Consider the following 14,091-nt stretch of genomic DNA (forward strand, 5'->3'; position numbering starts at 1 on the left):
GAGCTTCCTTACACGTGTTAGGACATTAGGTAGAGTCATGGTATGTGGTGACTGAAGCACAGAGGTTTATGTCATCAGATGTCTTATAGAGAGCTTAAAATAACATAAACAAACTGGGCCTTAAAATTTAATATCTTAATCTAGACATAAAACGAGTATGATATCATATCCATATACTCACTTGAGTTTTTCTTTATTTTTTTCAGTTAATCTTACTCAGTTCCCACTCCTCAAGACAACACAGAATTCTTGGATGTTTGTAACATCTTTCACATTCATTTCCAGCATGTGGTCTGAATTGATTCCTTGTTTCTCAATTACAACCATCACAGAATCAAGATTAATAACCTGCTTGGTGAGTTTCGTCCACTTTGGAATCTGGAGCCTTTGTACTCACTGTGGCCCATCAGGCTCTCCGTGGTTCTTTCTGAGTGCTCCAGCAGTGAGGGGCAAAGACAGTCTCAGTGACTGGGAACATGCCTGCTTCCATTATCTCTTTTCCTCTCCCAGGCATTTAGCCATGGTTGAAGAGAGTCTGAAAGTGGATTGAAAGGTCACTAATATAACCCCTGTGCTTAGAATAATGCCTGGCACAATGGAGGTACTCAATAAATATTGTCTGGTGGATGATGTTGTGCTCTCCTAAACAGGCTGTCACTGAAGCGTGACTGACAGGAAGAGCGCCTGTCCATTGTACTCTCCTTTGGGGCTGGGTTCCCACCTCCGTCACTCACGTGGAACATCTGCCTTCATTATCAGCCCCTTCACCTCTGGGCACATGGTACCTGGGACCGTCTTTGCTTTAGACATGTGTTTTTTGTGGCCATTGCACTTGATTTCATTAGTTACAACAAATTGAACAGAGCTTACGGTAAAAAAGAAAATGCATCCTAGAAGGATTTTTATTCCTGGACACACTGGTCAGTCCCTAAACATTCCTCTAGAAAATACTTAGCAGGGACCCTTTGTGTACTGGACACAGACTTAGGTAACATAACACTGTAGACCTCCACAATATGATTAGTATAAATAAACATTGGTATTAGTAAAAAGTAAAAGACTGCATGAAAGTCAAAAGTGCCATAAGAATAAGGTTCCGGGCCTCCCTGGTGGCGCGGTGGTTGCGAGTCCGCCTGCCGATGCAGGGGATACGGGTTCGTGCCCCGGTCTGGGAGGATCCCATATGCCGCGGAGCGGCTGGGCCCGTGAGCCATGGCCTCTGGGCCTGCGCGTCCGGAGTCTGTGCTCCGCAGCGGGGGAGGCCACAGCGGTGAGAGGCCCGCGTACTGCAAAAAAAGAAAAAAAAAAAAAAAAAAGAATAAGGTTCCATGTACCATATAATATTAAATGGGATGACTAATTTTCAGTGAGAACAGAAGGCTTCAGAGCAGAGGTTGTATTCTCTCTATCACAGAAAGAATGAAGAACATTTCAATAGGCAGAGTAGTTACGTGTTATTAATAAATACTATAATTATAAAATAGCCATACTACACCATCTGTCATGAATGTTTCATTATTGATCCAGCATCCAATTATGCCTCTGAGTTCTGTTTTTTGTCTCTGATTCCTCATCCTCCAAAGACGTGACCCTGAGCCATTTTAATCAAGAAACATTTATAGGTAAAACATAAGTTGGCTTATAAGGGTAAATGCTGCGACAGTGTTACAAGATTTGGTGGAGGTATTTATTTCTTCTTTTCTTTACCAAACACATGAGCCACCTGTCCCAGATAACAGACCTTTTTTCCTTTTTAAAAAATTTTATTGAATTATAGTTCATTTACAGCAGATAACAGGTTTTTAATGTTCATTCTCAGTTAATTGTATTTATTTTATTGCAAAAATGAGTTGCCATTTTCCTCTGAGAATGTTTTTTAATATATTTCTCCCAACTAATGAAGAGGAGTGGAGAATATGGCAGATGTTTGATGTATTGAAAAAGGTTTAAGGAGAGGAAGAGATTGAGGGACTTTTCCAAATTCCCTTCCCATACTTTTACTTATTTACTCACCTAATATTCACAGAGTGCCTGCTATGTCTCAGCATAGATGACAGGAAGGGTATTCTTGGTAGAGTTAAGTGCTACTACTATGTATTCTAACTATTCAATAGAAACGCTGTACTTTTTTCATTATGATGTGTGATACAAATCTAGATAAATGCTTTAATTTTTGTTGTTCATTTTCCCTATAGCGTTGATGAGTCCCATCAGTAAAGGAGCATTAATGGTAAGAACCAAGTAGCATGATTAGGGGGACATGCATTCGACTAGTATTTATTGAGCAACTCCCACGGGCCTGGTACTGTACATAATAGTTGACGTTTTGGGTAATTTAGTTTTCTGAAAATGACAATCAGTCAAAGACAGAAAAGAGTGTGGCAGTTTTAAAGTTAAGCACAAAATGTATTTTTGTTCCTACAGGGAGAAGGAGGGTGTAGGCAGGGGTAGGACTAAACAAGTTGGGGACCAAATTCCTGACTGGAAGGAATTCAAAATGTCCACCTGAGAAATGTCCATTTAAACAACAAGGACCTGCTGCCTACTGGAGGATGCAAAAGGTGACTTATCCCTAAGGTTCCTCCGCCTGTCCTGCCGCAAGCCGCACGGGGCGGCTAACACGTCCTGCAAGGCTCGGGACAGTTTACGGGCCGAGGCGAAGCTGACAGCGGGCGCTGGCCGCGCGAGAGCCAGTGGCCGGCCCCACCTGCCGCTGGCGCCCGTCCCCGCCCCCCGGGCGCGCGGGCCAATGGGCTGGGCCCCAGGGGGCGGGCCGCGGCCGGGCGGGAGGTGCGAGGCCGGGGGCGGGGCGGCCGGGGCTGCCGTGGTCGTGGCTGTAGTTGCAGGGGCGGCGGCGGCGGCTTGGCCGGGCGTCCGCGGGCCGTGGGGGATGGGAGCGGCGAGCTCCAGCCCTCGGCGGCGGCGGCGGCGGCGGCGGCGGCGGCCGTGAGTGTCGGGCGGGCGTCCGCGTCCGGGACGCGGGATGGAGCGCCGTGGTGAGTGGAGGGTGGCGGCGCTCGCTGCAGCCGCGGCTGGGGGCTGGGGTCACCCGCGCGGCCACCCACGAGTTGCCGTCCAGGGTCCGGGCGGCCCAGGCGGCGGCAGGGAGTGGAGGCAACTTAGGGCTGCGCTGGTGGCTGGCGGCGGCGGGTCGGGTCGGTGTCCCCGGGGCTCCTGGTCCTCCGGGAGGGGTCCGACCGGACGAGGGGCGCGGCGGGCGCGACAGGAGCGGAGGAGCGGGGAGGGCAAGAGCGGGTGTTGCAAGGACCGTCGGACCCCGTTGTCCCCAGTTAGGCGACGCCAGCCCGGCCGCTGGGGAGAGGCTCGCGGGGCGGACTTTACTCCCTTTCCAAGTCCCCCCTGAGCGTCTGTAGCCCCTCTCCCTTTTCTAACCACAGGCCCTCGTCTACCTTTAAGCGGAGTTCAGGAGGGGGCTCCTTTACTCCTTCCCGCCCCCTTTTGATTTCCTTAACCGGGTCTTCACATTTGTCTTCTTTACTTGGGATCTTTTTGGAAGTTTGGTGCCATTTTCTGAAATTTTAGTCTGACAAATGCAAAGGCTGAGATAAAATAACAAACACCTCGTGTTCCCTGTCTACCTTTTATCACACTTCGTCTCACCTAGTCCCGGCTGTTTATTTATTTATTTATTTTTGTTGGGGGGTCGGGAATGAAAAGTAGAGAAACACTCCCCTTTCTACCCAAGTGCCCTACTCTGGTGCATCTCTGTCTTCACACTCCTCCCTCCCTCTCCCACCACCCCGACCCTCTCTCTCACACCCCTGTAGCCGTCCTACACACACACACACACACAACACACACACACACACACACGCACGCACGCACGCACGCGCGCGCTAACCCAGCCTGGTCCTAGGGCAAGCCCTGTGCTTTGCGAAATAGAAGTTGACAGGCGGGGGATTGCAGCTGTTAAGAGGAGAGGGGAGCGTATCCCTGTGAGTTTGTTTCCCAGGCTGTCCCAGGACTCCTGTTCCAAACCTCAGCTTCAAACCTCAACTCGAGGGAAGGCCTTCCTTTGGCCAGAACAAAGTAGCCAGGGACTCTCCTTGTCTTTTGAGCCCCTCTGACATTTCCAGGGTCTATCTCGCTTTTTCTTCACCACTCCTCTTTAGAAACGAGGGGGAGGTTTGTTTACCAACTACCCCCACTGGTAGTATTTTGGTTTTTTTGTTTTGTTTGATCTTCAACATCGTCTATCTATCTCTAAGGGTGGATCTTTTAGGAGCTGTTAGGAGGTGAAAGTTCCAAGACGACGGTGGAGCCAAAATAACCAAAGAACTTTTTGTTGCACATTTACCTTTTCCTTTTCTCTTCTTTTTTGACAATTAGTTTCGCCCCTTTGTTCGGTTTGAGGGAGGGGAGTTTCCTGTTCAAGAAAAAGAATTCATAATTAAATATGAAAGTGAATATTTAGAATGAGTCAAGAAATTACAAATCAAATTATGAGTCTTGGAGACTTAAATCCCTTTCTTCAGAGATTTCTATAGGCAGTTGCCAAGAATGCATAGTTAGAAATGCTTCCTGATTGTAGGAACTGTGCAAGTGAGGACCCGGACACTTAAGCTTTATTAGCTTTATGGTACAAATAGCTTTAGTCTCCTGATTCTGAGAAAAGTTTTAGAGTGAATTTGAAGGGAAGTAAGATAGACCTGGGTTGAAAATGTTTCAGTCCCCAGATTGGCAGAAGATAAAACTTCGGCTGAGATGAAGAAAGTACTGTTCAGCAAATCTATGGTGGCTGGTCATTCCTGCTCTGCCCACCTCCCTAAAATAGAACATCCACCTAAATTATCAGCACCTTCACTTCCCAGCTGTAAAAGCCCTTGATCTAGGAATGTGTGCTTCTAAAACCACTGCTGTTGGTCCCAGTGGTTAGTACTGCACTGAACAAAGCTCATGCCCAGAAGGTACCCTGGAAAGATTTTCATTCCTGTACCGTTGGTGATACATTCAGCATTCGCTCAGAAAATTTAGTGTGATCCCACTCTGTGTTAGACAAGGTCCTGTGGAACCTTTCAGTCTATTGGGTAGAAGTAGACAATTCCAAATAAATAGGGCCCAAGGCATAGTATCTTGGGTTACCCGAGAAAAGTATGTTGAATGTCCTCTGGGAAAGTTAAAGGGATGATTTATTTTCAGTGGAGGGAATGGAAAGGCTTCTTGGAAGAAGTGATGTTTTGTGTGAGATTGAAGTTAATTAAGAGAATGATTTTAATAAGCACAGAAGGCAGAAGGATCCTTCGGGGCAGAATTGCTGGTTATCTCTAATACATACAAGGATGTTACTGATCAGCTTCCATGATTCTGCTTTGAAGGCTGTTTTGTTGGTTTTTAATTTCCCACCTCATCTCCAGTATGATGATGAGCCACAATACAGAAAGACACATTCATGTGTAAAGAAACAAGGAGGTTTAAAAGGAAGGTTAGGAACTCGTTTCAATATGGTGAGGATTTTTGTGGAGGGTTTGTATTTTCTTCCTTGCCTTTATCATTACTCTGATAAGCAAAAGAGCCATTTGATGATATTGCCTCCCTAGGATAAGGTTTTTTTTCTTTTTCTTAAAACATGTTCCAGTATTTGTCACTGAGAAAGTTTTCAAATACCATAGTCTTCCTTTCTAAGGAAGAAGATGGAAAATATTTTGAAAAATATTAAGGGAGAGAGGAAGTTGAATTTCAGGGATTATTCAAATAGAACCTTCTACAATTTTACTTTTAATTTACTTATCTAATATTCATTGAGCACTAAAAAATGATAACAGCTTTTTATACACTATGAGTGAGTTTTGACAATTGTATACACTCATGTAATGCCCGTAATCAAGATACAGAACATTTCCATTACTCCAAAAAGTAATGCTCATTTGGAACTCCCCCCACCTCCCATACTACAACCCTGTCATCAGGCAATCATTCGTGCTTTTTGTTACTAAAGATTAAGTTCATCTTTTCTAGAATTTCATGTAAAAGGAATCATACAGCATATATTCTTTTGTGCCTGACTTTCATTTGGCATAATGTTTTTGAGATTCACCCATGGGTTTTTGCTACGTCATAGATATTTATTGTTAAGCAGCATTTCATTGTAAGGCTGTATCACAATTTGTTTAACCATTTATCTGTTGATGGACATTTGGGTTTCCAGTTTTTGACTCTAATGCTACGTACATTTGTGTACAAGTTTTTGGATGAATGTATTTTTCATTTTGGGAGGTTATATAAAAGAGTAGAATTCCTGGGTTGTATGGTAAATGTATGTTCAACTGTGTAAGGAGCTGCCAGGCTATTTTCCAAAGTGGTGTGTACCGTGTATAGCAGCAGTGTGTGGGAGTTTTAGTTGCTCTAAATCCTTCCTACACCAAAGTTGGTATTTCAGTCTAGCTAAAATTGAGAATTCCAGTAGATATTTAGTGGTATCTCATTGTGGCTTAAATTTGTGTTTCCCTGATACTAATGATGTTGAGCACTATTTCGTGTGTCTTCTTTTTTGAAGTGTCTGTTGATCTTTTACTTATTAATTTATTGTGTTGTTCACTCTATTATTGAGTTGTAGGAGTTCTTGATGTAATTTGAATACAAGTCCTTTGTCAGATATTTTCTGCCAGTTTGTGGGCTTAACAGTTGTCTTTCAAAAAGCAGAAGCTTTAAATTTTGATGAAGTCCAGTTTACCAGTTTTTTTTTTTTTTAATGGTTCTTGATTTTTGTGTCTGAGAAATTGTTCCCTGGATTTTCTCCCAAGTTTTCTTTTAGAATGGGGATCCTCAAACATATTCTTCAAGGACCAGATCATAAATATTTTAGGCTTACAGGCTACAGCACCTCAACCACTCAACTCTGCTGTTGTAGGGCAAAAACAGTTATTGACAGGACATAAACAGTTGGGCGTGGCTGTGTCCCCCCATAACTTTTATTTATAAAAACAAGCAGCTGCCTCCTCCAACTCCAGTATTTAAAAGACTGATAGTTTTAGGTTATATGTTTAGGTGTATGACACATGTTGAATTAATTTTAGGGTATGCTCTGAAGTAAGGATCAAGGATCATTTTTTTTCTCATATGGTTATCAAGTTATTTCAGCACCATTTATTGAAAAAACCATCTTTCCCCCTATTGAATTACTTTAGCAGCTTTTGAAAATCAACTGATTATATTTATGGGTCTGTTTCTAGACTCTATTCTATTCTGTTGATCTATGTCTATCTCTATACCAATATCACACTGTCTTGACAACTGTAGCTCTATAGTAAATCTTAAAATCAGGCATTGTGAATCTTCCAGGTTTGTTCTTCTTTTCAAAAATTTTTTGGCTGTTCAGATTTTTTACATATTTATATACATTTTAGACTCAGCCTATCAGTTTCTATAAAAAAGCCAGGAGGGATTTTTGTTTGGGATTGCTCGAACCTATAGGTCAATTTAAGAGAAATTAAAGCCTTAACAGTATTGAGTCTTCCAATCCATGAACATGGCATACTTATTGATTTATCCAGTTCTTTAACTTCTTGCCACTAGTGTTTTATAGTTTTAAATTTAGGATCTTGCACATGTTTTGACTAATTTATTCCTAAAAATACCTTGTTTTTTGATGTTATTATAACTGTTATTAGTTTCTAAAATGTCACTGTCCAATTGTTTGTTGCTAGTATATAGAAGTAAAATTGATTATGGTATATTGACCTTGTAATCTGTGGCCTTGCTGTATTCATTTATTGGTTGTAGTACCTTATTTATAGGTTCCTTAGGATTTTTGAGGTGCACAAACATGTCAACTTGTAATAAAGTGTTTCACTTCCTCCTTTTCAATCTGAGTGTATTTTATTTCTTGTTCTATTGTACTGGCTAAGACCTTCAGTAACAATATTGATCCTGATCTTAAGGGGAAAACATAGTCTTTCATTATTGACTATGATGTTAGCTGTAGATTTTTGTAGCTGTCTCTTATCAGGTTGAAGAAATTCTTTTCTATTCCTACTTTGGTGACTGCTTTAATCATGAAAGGTTGAAGAATTTTGTCAGATGCTTTTTCTGCATCTGTTAAGATGATCACGTGGTTTTTCTCTATTGAATATTAAACTAAGCTTGATTCTCGGGACAAACTTTCTTGGTTCTAATGTATTATTCTTTTTTATATATTGTTGGGTTTGACCTGCTAATACTGTGTTAGGAAATTTGATCTGTAGTTTTCTTGTAATATCTTTGTCAGCTTTCAGTATCAGAGTAGTGTTGACCTAATAAAATGAGTTGGGAAGTTTTCCTGCCTAATCTATTTTCTGAGAGTTTTTATAGGACTATTTTATGTGGTTCAATAGATTTCATTAGCGAGGCCATCTGGGTCTGCAGTTTTCTTTGTGAGATATTTTAAATTATGAATCCAATTTCTTTAATACATATAAGGGTATCCAGATTTTCTACTTCTTGTGTTAGATTTGGTTATTTGTGTCTTTCGAGACATTTTTCCATTTTATTTGTGTTGTTGAATTTTTTGGCAAAGTTGTTTATAACATTCTCTTGTTTCTCTTTTAATATCTGTAGGGTCTGTACTGATGTTCCTTATTTCATTCATGATATTAGTAACTTGTGTTTTCTCTCTTTACTTTTTGGTCAGTTCAGCAAGCTATTTATCTATTTAATTGATATTTTTAAAAAAACAACTTTTAGTTGAATTGATTTTTTTCTGTTTTCTGTCTTCTATATCATTGATTTCTACTCTTACCATTATTTCCTTCCTTTTACTTACTTCCTGTTCAGTTTGCTCTTTGCTTTCTAGCCTCTTAAAGTGGAAGCTTAAATCATTGATTTTAGGCCCCCCTTTGTTTCTTTTTTTTTTTTTTCTGCACGTGGGCTTTCTCTAGTTGCAGCGAGCGGGGGCTACTCTTTGTTGCGGTGTGAGGACTTCTCATTGCGGTGGCTCCTCTTGTTGCAGAGCACAGGCTCTAGGCATGCAGGCTCAGTAGTTGTGGCTCAGGGGCTTAGTTGCTCCACGGCATGTGGGATCTTCCTGGACCAGGGCTCGAACCCGTGTCCCCTACATTGGCAGGTGGAGTCTTAACCACTGTGCCACCAGGAAAGTCTCCCTCCTTTCTTTTTAATAAAGCATCTAAAGCTGAATATTTCTCTAACCACTGCTTTTACTGTGTAACTTACACATTTTGAAATATCATGTTTTCATTTTTATTCAGTTCAAAATATTTTCAAATTTGCCTTGTGAAAACTTAACCCATGGATGAGTTAAAAATATATTTTATAATTTCCAAATATTTGGGGATTTCCCAATTATCCTACTGTTATTTATTCCAAATTTAACTTTGTTTGGGTCAGAGAACATACACTATGATTTCAATTCTCTTAAACTTATTGGGACTTATTGTATGGTCCTACATATGGTCTATCTTAGTGAATATTTTATGTGTATTTGAAAAGACTGTGTATTCTGTTGTTGGGTAGAATTTTCTATAAATGTATATCAGGTCAAATTGGTTGATAGTATTATTTAAAATTTCTATATCCTTACAAATTTTCTCTTATTCTTTTTTTTTCTTGTCACACATTTTTCTTTGATCCACTTTTTAAAAAATTTAATTTAATTTTTAAAACAGCACGTTCTTATTAGTTACCTATTTTATACATATTAGTTATATATGTCAATCCCAATTTCCCAATTCATCCCTCGCCAGCTCCCCCACCCCTGCTTTCCCCCTTGGTGTCCATACGTTTGTTCTCTTATTTGTTCTCTTATATGTTCTATCAGTTAATGAAAGAGGATTGTTGAAATCTTAACTATCATTGAGATTTGTCTGTTTTTCCTCACATTTCTGTCAGGTTTTTCCTTGTATATTCTGAAGCCCTATTTTTAGGTGCATACACTTTTAAGATCATGTCTTTATGATGAATTGACTCTTTTATCATTATGAAATGTTACTCTTTATCCTTAGTAAAACGGGTTGTCTCATATAATAGAGCTACTTCTGCTTTCTTATGATTAGTATTTGCGTGGCATGTCTTTTTCTGTGGTTTTACTTTCAACCTATCTGTGTCTTTATATTTCAAGTCTGTTTCTTACAGGCAGTTACGTAGTTGAGTCTTAAGTTTTTATACAATTTGACAATCTCTGCCTTTTTATAGGGGTGTTTAGAGTATTTATATCTAATATAATTATTGATATGATTGGGTTTAAGCCTATAATCTTGTTGTTTGTCTTTAATTTTTCTCATCTGTTCTTCATTTCTTTTTTTTTCTTGTCCTGCCTTATTTTGGATTAATTTTTAAAATTCCATTTATGTCCACTGTTGGCTTATTAACTGTACCTCTGAAGATTTTAATATACGTTTTTAACTTATTATAATATACCTTCAAATAATATTATGCTATTTCACATATAATGTAAGAACCTTACTTTGATTTCCCTCCTCCCTTAATTTTTGCTATTGTGATACTTTTTGCTATCCAGCATATGCTGTAAATGCCACACACATTGTTATTACTTTTGTTTTAAATATCAGGGTTTTTTTAAAAGAAATTTACAAAATGAGGCTTGTTTTGAAGATTTGTTGGGGTGAGTCTAGAATACTATTTTAGTAGGGCTGGGTTAGATGTACTATGAACAATGTCCTTCTGGGATCTCTCCTTGAGTATTCAACAGGTCTCTCTACTCTGGCTGATGAACACTCAGAGGTCTCCCAGACCTGCGAGAGCCCTGGGAATTGTTCAGCTACAGGTCCCTGGAAATTCTTTGTCTATCCTTGTGGGGATTCACCCTATACATATATAGCTTTGTATTCAGCAAGAAAATTAAAGAGTTGCCTATGCAAATTTCTGGAGCTCTTCTGCCTACCTTCTTCCTATCTGGTACTCTGTCCTATAGATTCCAGCTGTCGCAGTCTCCCTGAACTATGATCCCTTTCTCCTCAGCCTAGCAAGAGTACCACACTCTGTCTGGCTTCCTCCTTACATGCCATGGTCTAGAGCGTGTCTCCCGGCAGAAAGTTGGGGTGACTGTAGGGATCACCTCATTTGTTTGTGATCCCATCTCTCCAGGATCACAGTCCTGTGCTGTTTGTAGTCTAATGTCTGAAAACTGTATAGTGGAAGGGCAAGTCTGATCTCATTTATTCCTGCACTTGATGTATTTAAAATTTTAAGACTTTTTTTTTAAATCTGGAGATTTTCTTTTCATCGTTTTCCTTGCAATTTATTTGTTTAAGAAACTGTTGTTTGCTCTATAAAATGACCCACAGTCTAGATTTTACTGAGTGCATCCTGTGATGTAATTTAATATATTCCTTTGTGTTCAATATTGCTTATAAAGTGGTAATTGGGTCTAGAGCAAAGTTCCTCGACCTTGACACTATTGGCCATTTGGGTATGGGTAATTCTTTCTTAGGGGTAGAGGTGGGAGGGCTGAGGCGTGCTCTCTTGTGCAGGTAGGATGTTTGGCAGCATCCCTGGCTCTATTCACTAGATGTCAGTACAGCTCCTTCCCAGTTGTGACAATCAAAGATGTCTCCAGACATTGCAAAATGTTTTTAGAACCATATTCTGTTATGAAAAGTAGGCTTCCTAAACTACAGAATCAACTTCAGGAATATGAAGATCCTTACCCAGCAAAAATAGCAATACTACCTATGTTAACACCGAAGAGAACACATGAAAAATATTTTAACAATATGCAAGTTGAGGCTTCATAGAATGACTGAAGAGCAATATCACAGAGGATGTGATTTCTGTTTTAGAAGGGAAAAATACTAGAGACAATAATAACGTAAAATGGTAAAAACACAATTTTAAGATGTTGGACTTCTGCAATAGATATACAGATGGTTTTACTTTTTTTTTTTAACCCTTTATAATTTAACTATAAACCAAGAATTTTGGAGTTGCAGAAAGGTATCGTTTCAATAGTGTACTTTTCATACTTGAAACTTACTTGTGTGACATAAAATTTCTTTAAACAAAATGCAAGTTGGGGGAATAAAACAACCCTTTTAATTTAAAAGTGAACCACCATTTTTGCTAATGTTTCCAAATATTGTATTCCTCCTTACTAAGGAAAAAGAGTAGAAAAGGTGACAGAAAATTAATCTATTTTTTTTAAAGCTATAAGAGGAGGACTGGGATTGAGAGACTTCTCAAAATTTCCTTCAGATAACCGTACTTATAATTTAATGGTCTAATATTCGTTGACGATTCACTCTGTGCTGGTTCTATGCAGAATAGTTGGTTGTTTTTAGATGGTTTAGAGGTAGATCTGGTGGGAAGGGTCTTGAGATTAACCCAGAGCAGATCCAAGGGGCAGACTTTCCTCCCTTGAGTTCCCTCAGGGTTACCCTGCCTCTACCTTCCATGGCCTTCAGAATCCTTTCCTCTCTCCCCCATTGGTGTCCTTCAGTTTAGTCATCAGTGGTGTCCATGGTGAGTGTCCATGGTGCATCATTCTTCTCCATTAGGATTTGAAGGAACATTTGGTTGTTCGGTGTCCCCAGCATTTTTAGTGCTTTTGATCTTGGCACAGTTATGTTTAAAGTTTTTAAAAATTAAGCAAAGATAAAAGAAATTATGATAAATAGAAATTAAGATAGCTCTACTATCTGCAAAATGATAGTAGAGCCCAGGTAATCAAGGAGCCTGAGGTTCTCATATTTATCCTTTCCAAGGAACAACCTAGGGCCCTAATTGGGTTTATTTGTCCAGAATTGTTTGGGTGTGAGAGGTGTCCGCCTCCCCTTTTTCTGTCCATGGGTAGTTTCCCCGTTTCTTTCTCTCTCTCTCTCTGTCATTTCTGTTTCTTTTCCTTATTCTGTCTGCATCTTATTTTCTCTTTCTCTGCCTCCATTTGTCTCTGCATCTTTCTTGGTCTTCTTTCTCTCTTCTCCACAATTGTTTCTCACCTTCTCACATCTCTTTCACGGCTTTTTCCTCTCCTTCCGTCCCATGTGCTCCTTTCTGTCTCTGTCACACCACCACTTCTACCTCACATACCCTTTCTCCCCATGAGGATCTTGTGCGAGACATTGTTCAACTTTAATAAGAAAAACAATCCTCTTTATTAAGGAAATGGTGATAATGGAATAAGAGTACAAAATAATTAATATACAGGTATTTAAAAATAGATATAAAGTGGTGTTTGAGATTGAGTGACTGCCTTATATTTCTTCCCCAAATCTTCCTTATGATTTAATAAGGGTTGGGATGCTCCAGCCCTCTTTTGCCCTGGGACCCCTGACCTCTCAGTTTGTTTCAGTTCAGGGCATCATCATTTTCCATGGTGAGAGTCCATGGTGCATTGTTCTTTTTAAGTGTGGTTAGAAGGAGAGTTTGGTTTTGAGGTTTCCTTAGTGCCTGTGGCATGTCCTTGGTACTGTTGTGTTTGGGGTTTGAAGGGGTAAATTTGTGTAAGTTGAGTCAGACAATTCCAGTGTGGAGCTAAAATATCCAAGACGCTGAGCATTTTCATATTTATCTTTTCCAAGTAGCACCTGAAGGGCCAAATTTGCTCTGTTTCCCCAACATTGTTTTTAGTATAAGGGTTCAAAGATATGAGAGATGTTCCTCTTCTCTTTGCCAATGAATGTTTTCTCCCTGTCTCACTACTTCACTTGTTGGCTCTCTCATGCTCACTTCCTTTTTGTCCCTGTAAGTAGGTAGTCTCTCTTTTCTCTTTTATTTCTCAATATTTTCTCTTTCTGCCTCCACCTGTCTCTGCCTTCCTTGGTTTTGCCCCCTCTCTCTCCCTATATCTGCAGCCCCGCTTTTGTCCTACTTCTCCTCACACTCTCCCGTGTCTTTTTCTGCTTTCTCCCACATGCGATAATATTTTTCTCTGCCTCCACCACTACCGCCAGCCACCCTGCCCATGTGCCCTCTGTTTCTCCATCAGTTCTTTCTGAATGTTCCAGAACTGAAATAACTAATGACGAGGCTTGTTCTCGTGAGTAGAATGATGTATGTAGAAGCTTTCAGCCCCTGCTGCTTTCTTTAATTATTCCATCTTTCTCAGACATTTTTCTCACTCTGAGCGAGTTTGAGAGTGCAGTTGAAGTAATATAGGTCTAAGTGGAAAATATGACCCTGTAC

The 14,091-nt window shown here is 40.2% G+C and overlaps 1 protein-coding gene across 1 annotated transcript in view; it reads left to right on the forward strand.

Moving 5' to 3' along the window:
• Positions 1–2,873: 2,873 nt before the first annotated feature.
• The window catches only part of ARHGAP29 (Rho GTPase activating protein 29), a 78,576-nt gene continuing 67,358 nt past the window's right edge, over positions 2,874–14,091 (forward strand). The window contains exon 1 of the mRNA XM_081225949.1: positions 2,874–2,996. The gene's annotated coding sequence lies outside the window, so the exon portion shown is untranslated. The remainder of the gene's footprint in view (positions 2,997–14,091) is intronic.

The sequence above is a fragment of the Mesoplodon bidens genome (genome assembly GCF_964165515.1).
Source record: "Mesoplodon bidens genome assembly, chromosome: 2".
Lineage (NCBI taxonomy): Eukaryota > Metazoa > Chordata > Mammalia > Artiodactyla > Ziphiidae > Mesoplodon > Mesoplodon bidens.